This window comes from Ctenocephalides felis, unplaced genomic scaffold (assembly GCF_003426905.1).
Source record: "Ctenocephalides felis isolate EL2017-DRISC unplaced genomic scaffold, ASM342690v1 CF-g0.4_SCAFFOLD_01592, whole genome shotgun sequence".
Taxonomy (NCBI): domain Eukaryota; kingdom Metazoa; phylum Arthropoda; class Insecta; order Siphonaptera; family Pulicidae; genus Ctenocephalides; species Ctenocephalides felis.
The window spans coordinates 30233-41112 of record NW_020537746.1 but is presented as its reverse complement, the minus strand read 5'-3'; the positions used below and the strand labels follow the sequence as shown (position 1 = coordinate 41112).

Sequence of the window (10880 nt, the reverse complement as noted above, 5' to 3'; positions counted from 1 at the left end):
AGCAAATGATGAAAGATCAGCAAGAAGCTGAAAAGAAGAAGGTTTCAGTCTCAAGAAATTCAAGTGGCACTTTCTAAACAAACTGTGCAAATTGAAGAAAAGCGTTTAAGGATGTTATGGCAGATCTGGAAAAAGTCGAACGGCTCTGTTATTGATGCCCAAACAGGTAGGATAGAAAATTTATTTTGCTTTTTTGTATTATTCCTATTGTAGTAATAATAGATTTATTTTATCAGGCAGATTATATTTTTATAATGCATATATAAACGTATCTCGTTTAAACTCTAAATTAGATTTTGCGATCTTTGTTGCTTCTAAAATGAAATTATTTTACTAGTGCAGAAAACGGAGCGTTTTGGGTCTGATTTTTTTATACTGTGCTACGAATTGCATGAAATTTTGGAATTAGGTTCATCTTACCCTCAAGTTCAAAAGTGAAAACAATTCGGGTTCCGGGGGAATGACCCCCCTTCTCAATGGTGTAATTACATTTTGTCAAAATAACGTCGGAAATCGATAGAAGAACTAATTATAAGAAAAAAATGTCTTTTATAGTTTCACAAAAGAAACTAATACTTTTCATGTTACTGACCACTCAAAATTCATATATTTTTGGCGTCTTTCTTCGTTTTTTTGCAAATATCTCTTAAAATATACATTTTAACGAAAATCACGTAATGAACAAAATAATGTCAATAAAAATCTTAATGAATCGGTATTACATAAAGTGTTCTAGAAAAAATATTAAGCAAGATTTGAAAGAGCAAAGTCGCTTTTTACTTCGTTCAAGTTTTAATTGTTGTATTTAAAGCCAGCTACTGGCGAGATTTTACATTTTATGCATTTCGGTGAAATTGGGTTTTATAGTGCTCAACATAAGCTTTAAAATGAGTGCAGTTACAAGTTTTTTGCGTGTAAAATGACTGAGCTATCATGCAAATAAGAAGCATATACTATGTTTTTTCCTTTTAAATCGTATGGTTTAATAAGCGCCATTTCCACCAGAATTAAAGTAATCACACATTCCGTCTAGAATTCACTTCATTATAGACATCCTGATGAATTGTGGCAGATTCACTACTTTAGTACAAAATATTTTCAGAAAACTCACGATTTTATAAAAACTTTTTTTCCCGATTTTTTTTAAAATCGAACTTGTTTTCATTATATCTCAAAAAGAATATAAGATACGTATAAAAGCATATACATAAAAATCAAAGGGATCTTTCTGGTTTATTATTGTTTTTCATTATTTTTATACATTATTTTTATACATTTATTTTTTTTACAAAATTTTGTATTATTCGGTTGATTGTGAAATGTATTTATCTTCACATGGTACAGAATTTTGGCAGGCGATTTATTCTTATATAGTAAAGTATCTTATGGCTGAGAGGTTCACGTGTTAATTAATTAATATAGTTTTATATCACTCTAGTCACATGAAAGTTTAATATTGCAGTAATAGAACAACAAATGTACGAGTTTAGACAAAATTATACTGGGTATTAGTGTCATATTAACTGTTTTTATTCAAGGGTTAGTTTAAGAGGTGAACAAATTATGGATATGGTAATTATTTTCGGGAAATTGAAATAACATTCATATTATTTTGAATTTCTTAATTTTCTCTCAATTTCAAAATAATTTTTTCAAACAATTTTTCATCAAAGGGTTGTTTTTAAGGGTCTAAAAAGATTCAAAATTCGATAATCAAGATAGAAAACATGAAATATTATTTACTCTATACGTAATTCTTATTTATATCATACCGAAATTTATTTTTAAGAGTTTTTTTTCAATTTAGAGGGTGTTTGAAGGGTTTTAGGGTTTTCACGGAGTTGAAAATGATTTTATTGCAAGGTAAATGTATTAAAAATATTTTTTAAATATATACTTTAATATTAAAAACGTTTTCTAGCGATAATGTCACTTATTTATTGAGAAGTACCAACCCCCCCCCCCCCGGGGGCTGGTGGCGCAACCCGAATTGTTTTCACTTTTGAACTTGAGGTTTAGATGAACCTAATTCCAAAATTTCATGCAATTCGGAGCACAGTAAAAAAAATCAGAGTTTATACCATTTTTGCTCGCCGTTTACTGCACTATACATTATTTTCAAATTTGAATGATCAATGACGAAACTATTCCTAAGTTAGGAACGTCCTAAAAGGCAGTTTACACTAATTGTTTTTTCTAATGGATACAAATATGTAATTAAGCATTTTACTTCAAAATAACACTTTCTACGACCTAATAAAGCTGTAAAGTCCATCAAGAAGCAACAGCTGGTGGAGGTTCGTTCTATGGCAAATCCTCCAGCCATCGTTAAATTAGCATTGGAATCGATCTGTCTACTTCTTGGAGAGAGTGCCCTGGACTGGAAGGCCATCAGATCTGTCCTGATGAGAGACAATTTGTACCCACTATTGTCAACTTCAACACTTCGAATATCACGTACGCGAAATCAATATTAGAGTCATCTTTATGAATATAAATGCAGCGCTGCTACTAGATATTGCTAAAACTTTCCTTCTTCTTCTCTATTAACTTGATTAGAATAGTCGGAGTATTATATATTGTGGCATGGGTGAAGATGAGATTTTGATATGTGGAGTTTAATTATCGGTGATTATTAACCAGTTAATTGATGAGATTATATAACTAGTTGGTATTGGTCTTTTGCCTTAAGGCAAGTTACATGAACTTTCCGATATATGTAAATAATTGACTTAATCAATAAAAAATTGATTAATTTATTAGTGATCAAAAGTATTCCGAGTGGATTTATTATACATAACTGGAAACGAACAAGGAGTATTTTCTAAAAGCAAATTTTCAAAAATCAATAATTTTTATAATTGAACCAGTTTCGGGGACATTAATGGTTCGGTAAATTCATTAAGACCAAGTGCTCTATCGTTATACCAAGTAAATCGCCTAATTTTAATTTTAACAAACGTCAAAAAAAATTACTCATTTTCTCAAATTTTTGATGAATTTTTAAAACTAAACTACTTGTCGTAAGACCGTAATATTTCAGTAAGTTCTATAAGATCATGATATATATCGCCCCAAAAAAGTTTCATAAATTTCGTATTAAATTTTGTTTTCAACAGTTAATTACAAGAACACGGCTCGGTAGATTTTTACCTAAAACTAATCAGTGTCATTCCCAACTAATATTTTTCGAACAGTTTTTGATTTTTTTTTAAATCTATTCGGTAGTATGAGCTTAAATGTGGACGAAAAGTTTAACATTTTTTTTTTCAAATTACAAAGAAGCGGCTTGGCAGATCGTCTCACAAAACTAACAAACGATAATCCTCATCGAGATACATCAAATGGTTTTTAAATTTATGTAATCGGTTCAGGCGTTTTTGAGTAAACGTCGATGAAAGGTCTAATTTAGACAAACGCTCAAAAACGATACTAATTTTTGAAAACTTTGACGAAATTTTAAAATTAAACGACTTGTCGTAGGGCCGTAATATTTTAGTATGATCTAGAAGACTATGGTATCTATTGTCAAAAAAAAATTAATAAAAATCATCGAAAAAAAAAAATTAACACTTTATTACAAGAAAACGGCCCGGCCGATTTTTATCAAAAACTTATCAGGTCGATTCTCAACCAATATCTTTCGAACGGTTTTTGAATTTTCAAAATCGATTCAGAATTGCGAGCTAAAACGTGGACGAAAAAATTTTCACTTTTTTGCTATTTACAAAAAATCGGCTTGGCTGATCGTCGCGCAAAATTGATAAACCCTAGTCTTTATCTAAATACATCGAATGGCTTTTAAATTTTTGAAATCTGTGCAACCGTTTTTGAGAAAACGTCGATTGACGGTAAAAAAATGTGTTCACATACACACACACACACACATACTTTTTCCAAATTTGGTCTCATTCGATTCAGAATGGCTTGAAACGTCAAGAAAACATAAAATTAGCCAATCTGTTTTTTTTGATGAAAACATAAACGTCTCCTTCGGAAAGTTAATATTTTTTTTATCCCACGTTTTAAGTCATTCTCAATCGTTTGACACCAAAGTTACAAAAAGTATGTAGGTGTGATCAACAATTTGATCTTTTTTTTTTTGATGATTTACGGATTTATTTAAATTAGAAGGAAGAAGAGGTCCTTGCACGTACCCTTGCGGAACACCTATTTTTATAATTAAATTCTCAGAAACAAATTTTCCTTACTTGTGTTCTTTTGCGGTTAAATATCATTAGTAGAGTAATTAATATTTTGAATAAAAATATAAGTAATACCAAAAATTAATTTTGTCGCAATTTTATAATATAATTTTAATAAATTCTCGTCAGAAGCGATATATATTTTGCTTTTGCGAAAGTAACTTTTATCTTCTATTTATACCAAAACTCATTAATTATGTTAGTCGAATGGTTTTAAAGATATATAAAAGCAATTAGTAAAGACATCAAGATCCGTATTATTTAGATGTTTAGAATTCCATTATAATTTTTATAAACGAGACCTATTCAAAAAAAAACTGAATTCAGGTTTTCGGTATCTCGGAATCTTGGTATTGGAATCCCTGATCTTAATAAATTATTATTATTTCGTTAACTGGTTAATACTTCACCAAAACTCCCTCGATGTCTGTAAATAACTGGATTGTGTTGTACAAATGTGTTTGTATGTCTGTTATATAATACTTTGCAGAAAAATTTAGTGCAAAATAGGTGATTGCGTAGTGCATCTCGCATATTGACGTCGTATCATAGTATCCATCAACGTCTTTTTCTTCCTCTTTGTAAATACATATATGCATTCTTTCTAAATTGTGCTAACTGCCTGAGCTAAAACGTATATAAATAATGAAGCTTTTAATTTTTTAACGACTGAGAAACGCATGGAACGAAATATATAATTTATTTATTGTTAAATGTGATTTTTTTCATTGCGTTTATACAGATGCTCTGGAACAAACTGATGAAAATTACTAATTTTACTTTGCTAAATTAAATTAATCTAACTGGATTACGTGTAACAGGTGTTATAGAATATTAATTAATTAATGAGTTTAAAATTTAGGAGCTGGACCTGTTGCAGACGAATGGACAAATATAATATACATGTTTTATGAATTATTTTGTGACTATATAAAATATGTATTCATGCCTCTGTAAACGCACACACATAGTTTTATTTTGATACTCAAGACATACCAATATTTATAATTTGCTAATGGGGCATATTAATACATATTTCCCTAAACTTGAGTCATCAACATATTCATTTATCATAGTCCTAGGGTGGTCCTTAATATGGATATTTTCGAATTTCTTTGCTCCCAAAGGCTCAAATGCGTCCAAATCAGTAATATGGTAACACTCGTGATGCACACATTTATTATATATGACCATTATACACATTTATATAATGATAAATTATAAATTATATATTTATAATAGCATTAAAATATGTATAATATTTAAAAACAATAATGTAATCAAAGTCATACTTCAAATATGACATGATCGGTTTGTCATTGTAATTAGCATTTAGAAATGAACCTTAATTAGAGAAATGAAGTAATTGCTGATTAATAAATTCTATAGTTCGTTCACACAGTGGATTATCAGAACTTTATGTAGTTAAAATTAACATACATTCATTGACTGCTTGTTATTTTTTTTTTCACGGCCCAAATGTTTAATTTGTTTTATTATTTTCAAGGAATAGGGTAACATATTCTTCTGGTTCAGGCATTTTTCATTAAATCAAGATTGTACTACGATGCAACTTAAAATGTTTATTTATCAATGCCGATTTCCTTGTTGATATCGGTACGCATACAACGACAGATCTCTTTCACATACACAACGAATAATCACAATCGACCCGTATAGAAATGATATCATGACGAATCATTGGCACTCGACTCAGCCGTAACGCACTTCCGTTGCATTTGTACGGATTTACACCCTAGGCGCGCCTAAAGAACTTTTACTTCAAAAATTCTCTAAAAGTTTTAGCATTTAGATAGGCCGCAATATAATTAAAAGTTTTGTATCAACTTATATCATCTTGCACCATCTGTGATAGCGGACTTGTAATTTTGATGGCAATTTATTACTTATTGTCTGAGTGCCATCATCAAATAATATTTTTCTGCAAAATTAATGCCATGATGAATAAATATTTTGCTAAACTGTCCACACGGATTTAATTAGAGGTTAACTGTTTTATAAATATTTTAAGCGTCCTAATATTCGAATTCACAAATGCTATCACGGATGGCGCAAGAGTATATAGTGATAATGAATATACGAAACTTTTAATTGAATTGCAGACTGTCTAAAAATGTTAATATTAAAAGCTAAAACTTTTAGAGGATTTTTTAAGTAAAACTTCTTTCGGCGCGACTAGTGTGTCAATCCGTACAAATGCAACGGAAGTCCGTTACGCCCGAACTGTTCGTCATTCGTTCTCGATGAGATCATTTCTATACGGGTCGATTGTGATTAGCCGTCGTGTATGTGAATAGAGATCTGTCGTTGTATGCGTACCGGCATCAACGTTGTATGCGAACTGATATCAACAAGGAAATCGGCATAGATAATAAACATTTTAAAGTTACATCGTAGAACAAATCTTGATTTAATGAATATGCCTGAATCAGAGGAATATTTTACCCTGTTCCTTGAAAATAATAAAACAAATTAAACATTTGTGCCCTGTACTAAACGTAAGTTTATCGATTAGAAATTATTTCTATATCATTCGTAGTTTCTATAAATCTTTGAAGTTATTAAAATATTTTTTAGGCAAGACATATATTACAGTTGTTCAAAGAATGTGATTATATCGCTAGCGAATAAGTAAAAAAAAAATACCCATCAGTCAATGAGTGTATGTTAATTTTGATTACATGAAGTTCTTCAAACACAATTACATGATGAGTAAAGTTGCGAAAACAATATTTGTTTAGGCGTTGTTAAACAATCCACTGTGCGAACAATTAATAAAGAAGTTATTAATCAGCAATTAATTCATTTCTCTAATAAAGGTTCATTTCTAAATACTAATTAGAATGACAAACCGATCATGTCATATTTGAAGTACGACTTTAATTACATTATTGCTTTTAATATTATACATATTTTCAATGCTATTATTATAAATATATAATTTATAATTTATCATTATATAAATGTGTATAATGGTAGACACTAATAAATGTGTGCATCACGAGAGTGTTACCATATTACTGATAAACATTATTCAAAATTGTTATATGATGTACTTATTTTCACTTAACTTAAATTTGCTACTTTGTACAGTACAGTGTTTTACTATAATCGCGTGTGAACCTTACGCGTACTCTCTTTATTAATTCGGAACCATTTGAGCCCTTGGGAGCAAAGAAAAACGAACACATCCATATTAAGGACCACACTAATGCACACATGAGTCTTTTACTTCGGGCTCACAATCATCATCTTCTAATCAACATAAAATTCATGTATCTCTAAAACCAAAAGCCGTCAAGTCGATCAAGAAGCAGCACCTGGTCGAAGTTCGTACCATGTCGAATCCTCCTGCGATCGTCAAAGTGGCTTTGGAGTCGATCTGTCTGCTCCTGGGCGAGAATGCGAGCGATTGGAAGTCCATCAGGGCGGTCATTATGAGGACAATTTCATCAATTCCATCGTGTCCAATTTCAGCACGGAGGACATTACGTAAGGAGGATAATTGATAATTGATATATGATTGAATTTACATTTTTATTATTATTGGTGATATTTGGACCTCCGATAGATCCGTTGTGTTTTCGTGCTTCCTTCACAATGTCATATGTCTCGGTTTTCGACCAAGTCATACTAGTTTTTTCATTCTTCTATTTTTTTCAATGGCCTTGTGCAGAAGATAATATTTACTCTAAATGGTTTCTTTCCTGTTACCTTTCTTTCGCAATCGTATAAATCCAGCAGAGTTTTTTCTTTTACCACAATCCTGCAATATTTCTTCGTTTGTTAACTTTTGACGATCTTTTAATCTTCTCCAACATCACATCTCTTAACTTTAAGGCCTTGGGGTGTCCATTAATAATGGTCTTATATTTTTTTTAAGTCAAACCCGGGCGGCAATTTTTTGTTATGCTAATCCGAGACGTCGGAGGGGGGGGTGTTAATCTTTTATATAACTTATATTTTATATAACATAATTTTTTATAGACTTTATATAATACATAATTTTTCATTTCTTTGTTATAAGAATACAATAAAAAAAACGTAATAAAAAGTTTTTTTAAATCAATTTTTTTTATCATAATTGCGGACTTTCAGTAAGAAGTTTTAGTAATTTATACTTTGACTATAATATGCAATACTTCTTTATCTTTATGATATTATATCTTATATTTTTCGATCTATATGTTGTATTCAATTTTCTTCGTAATTAATTTGAAAAAAATAGCATCTGTTAGTTTGTTTTCTTAATTTTTTTAAATTTAACTATTAATTTTCGAAAAACCGGGACATCCTGGACAAAAAATCAAAATCCGGGGCGAGGGGGGGGGTAATTTTGAATATCACCATGTATCTCCAAGGGGTAGATGGGGTCCAAAAATCCTTAAAAACTTGCTCATGTGATTAATGGACGCCCCCTAACTTTAAGGCCTTGGGGGCACCCATTAATCACATCGAATTTCTAGAGGGTGGGTTGACAAAAAATAACGAAATATCACGAGAGAAAGGGCAGAGCACGTGAATTTTTCACCTGAATTTTTTTAATAAAAAAATAAAGAATTTCACAAAAATTTACAATTTTTTCTCATAACTAAAAATACACGTGATGTTTGATGGGGGAGGGGTAATTTTGAATATCACCACTTATCACCAAGTGGGTAATCCTTAAAAAATCGATCACGTGATTAATGGACAAGCCCCCTTTGGAGGTTTTTTTGCCCTTCATCAAGTTTCATATCTCTGATTCGTACAGAACCTTCATATGCAGCATTTTATAAGTTTTCACTGCAATTTTTTTTATTCTGATCATTTTTAAGCTCTTGCTACGAACTTTGGTATTAAAAATTACTTCATTAATTTTATTTTGTGCAGCTTATGTATTAAGCACTGCAATTTATTTATACATAATGTATAAAAATAATTTTTAGGAGATTTTTTCCTAACATATTTATAATTTTGATCCAATTGCATTTATACTTCCTTATTTCATGTTTTTATATTTGGTTCAATTAATTTTTTTAGAAAATCTGCCAGATCAAGTTCACCAATTTAATTTTATTTAAATAAATTTTAGTTGGCATTTATAATTCTTTATCTAGCTAATTGTATTTATATTTTTTTATTTCATATATTTTATATTTGATTCCATTCTTTTTTATAGAATATGATAACGACCATATCAGACAAAAAATATAGCTATCGAAATAAATATAATTTTATGAGCTTTTATGAAAAAACTATTTTTTTTAATGTCTAGAAATTTCTCCAAATGTTTTTTTTTAATACCAACTGAAAATCACTGTTTTGGTTTAAAAAAAAATTTGGTCAACTCTGATCATTGGCATATGATTTGATTTTGAGTTTATTTTAGTTTATGTTCTTGTTTATTGTACTTGTATTTGTTTATTTTTTTATTGTAATATTTATTTATTTTTTTAGATATTATTACCTAAGAGATACATTATTTACTTCTTTATTGTTTTGGCAATATTTATATTTTTAATTCGTGAGGAATTGGATTTTCTATTTTTACAAATAAGTTGAGGTACATCTGAAAAATATATTTTTAATCTTCGGTATCTAAAATCATTAAAAAAAAAACTTCAATATAAAAAAATCGTGACAAATATATAAGATTTTATGTTGGGCGATCCAACAAAAAAATCCAGGTTCTTTTCTACACATTTTAAATTAACAAAAAATCCACAAATTTTCATTCAATATAATTAAAGATGACGTATAGAATTTAGTGTTTGGAACAAAAAATTGAAGGTTTATCCAAAAAATACCAAATCTTATTTTCATTATTTTAAATTAACACACACACACATATATATATATATATATATATATATATAATTTTTATTAATTCGTTATTTATCCAAAAAATAAAATCCGAATCTTATTTTTCATTTTTTTAAATAACAAAAGCTAAAATTAATTCGTTACGAATAGTATTCATATTGTTTAGGACAGAAACATTGGCGTAGTATCTTCAAAAATACCAATTATTTTTAACAAAAAAGTCTAATGATAAGATTTAGAATGAAATATTTACAACACTAGAAGCATATTTGTCACGTCTAAAGAATTAAAAATTGAAAATTGAAAATACATTGATTTTCCAAAACAACGTACCAAAAATATTTCATTATACATTAATTTTTCAGAAACTCTTATTGTATTTAGAGTAACTAAATATGTAAATTTAATATAGTATAAAATGTAGTACTTAAAATTAACTAATGTTAGAACTTATTCTGTATCTCTTTAATTTATTATATTTATCATTATTCTTATTTTTGCAGCAGTTTAGTATTAATTTTATTTATTATTATTTATCATTTATTTTTATGTTACATTATCTTTATGTATCTACTTACCCCATTTGTGTTTGTTTTTAGTGGCGTCCAAAATGGGTGAAGCATCCTTAATTTTTTAATTTATATTTCAGGAGAATTGAAATATAATTATATACTAATCCACATTTACAGTTTTTTGTTTACAGTTTTAATTTTTAAAAATATTTATTTCTTAGTTTGTGTTAGATCTGGCATGGGATTTTAACACTAACAATAAAGAAAAATTAGGGTTGGAGAAGTTAATGATAGTAATAAGTATTATGAATTTGGAAAAAATGTAAATATTTGTTAT

General features: G+C 28.9%; 1 pseudogene; it reads left to right on the top strand.

Annotated features, from left to right (window-relative positions):
• Nucleotides 1-7564: 7564 nt before the first annotated feature.
• LOC113372118 overlaps nt 7565-10880 on the top strand; it is a 33509-nt pseudogene continuing 30193 nt past the window's right edge.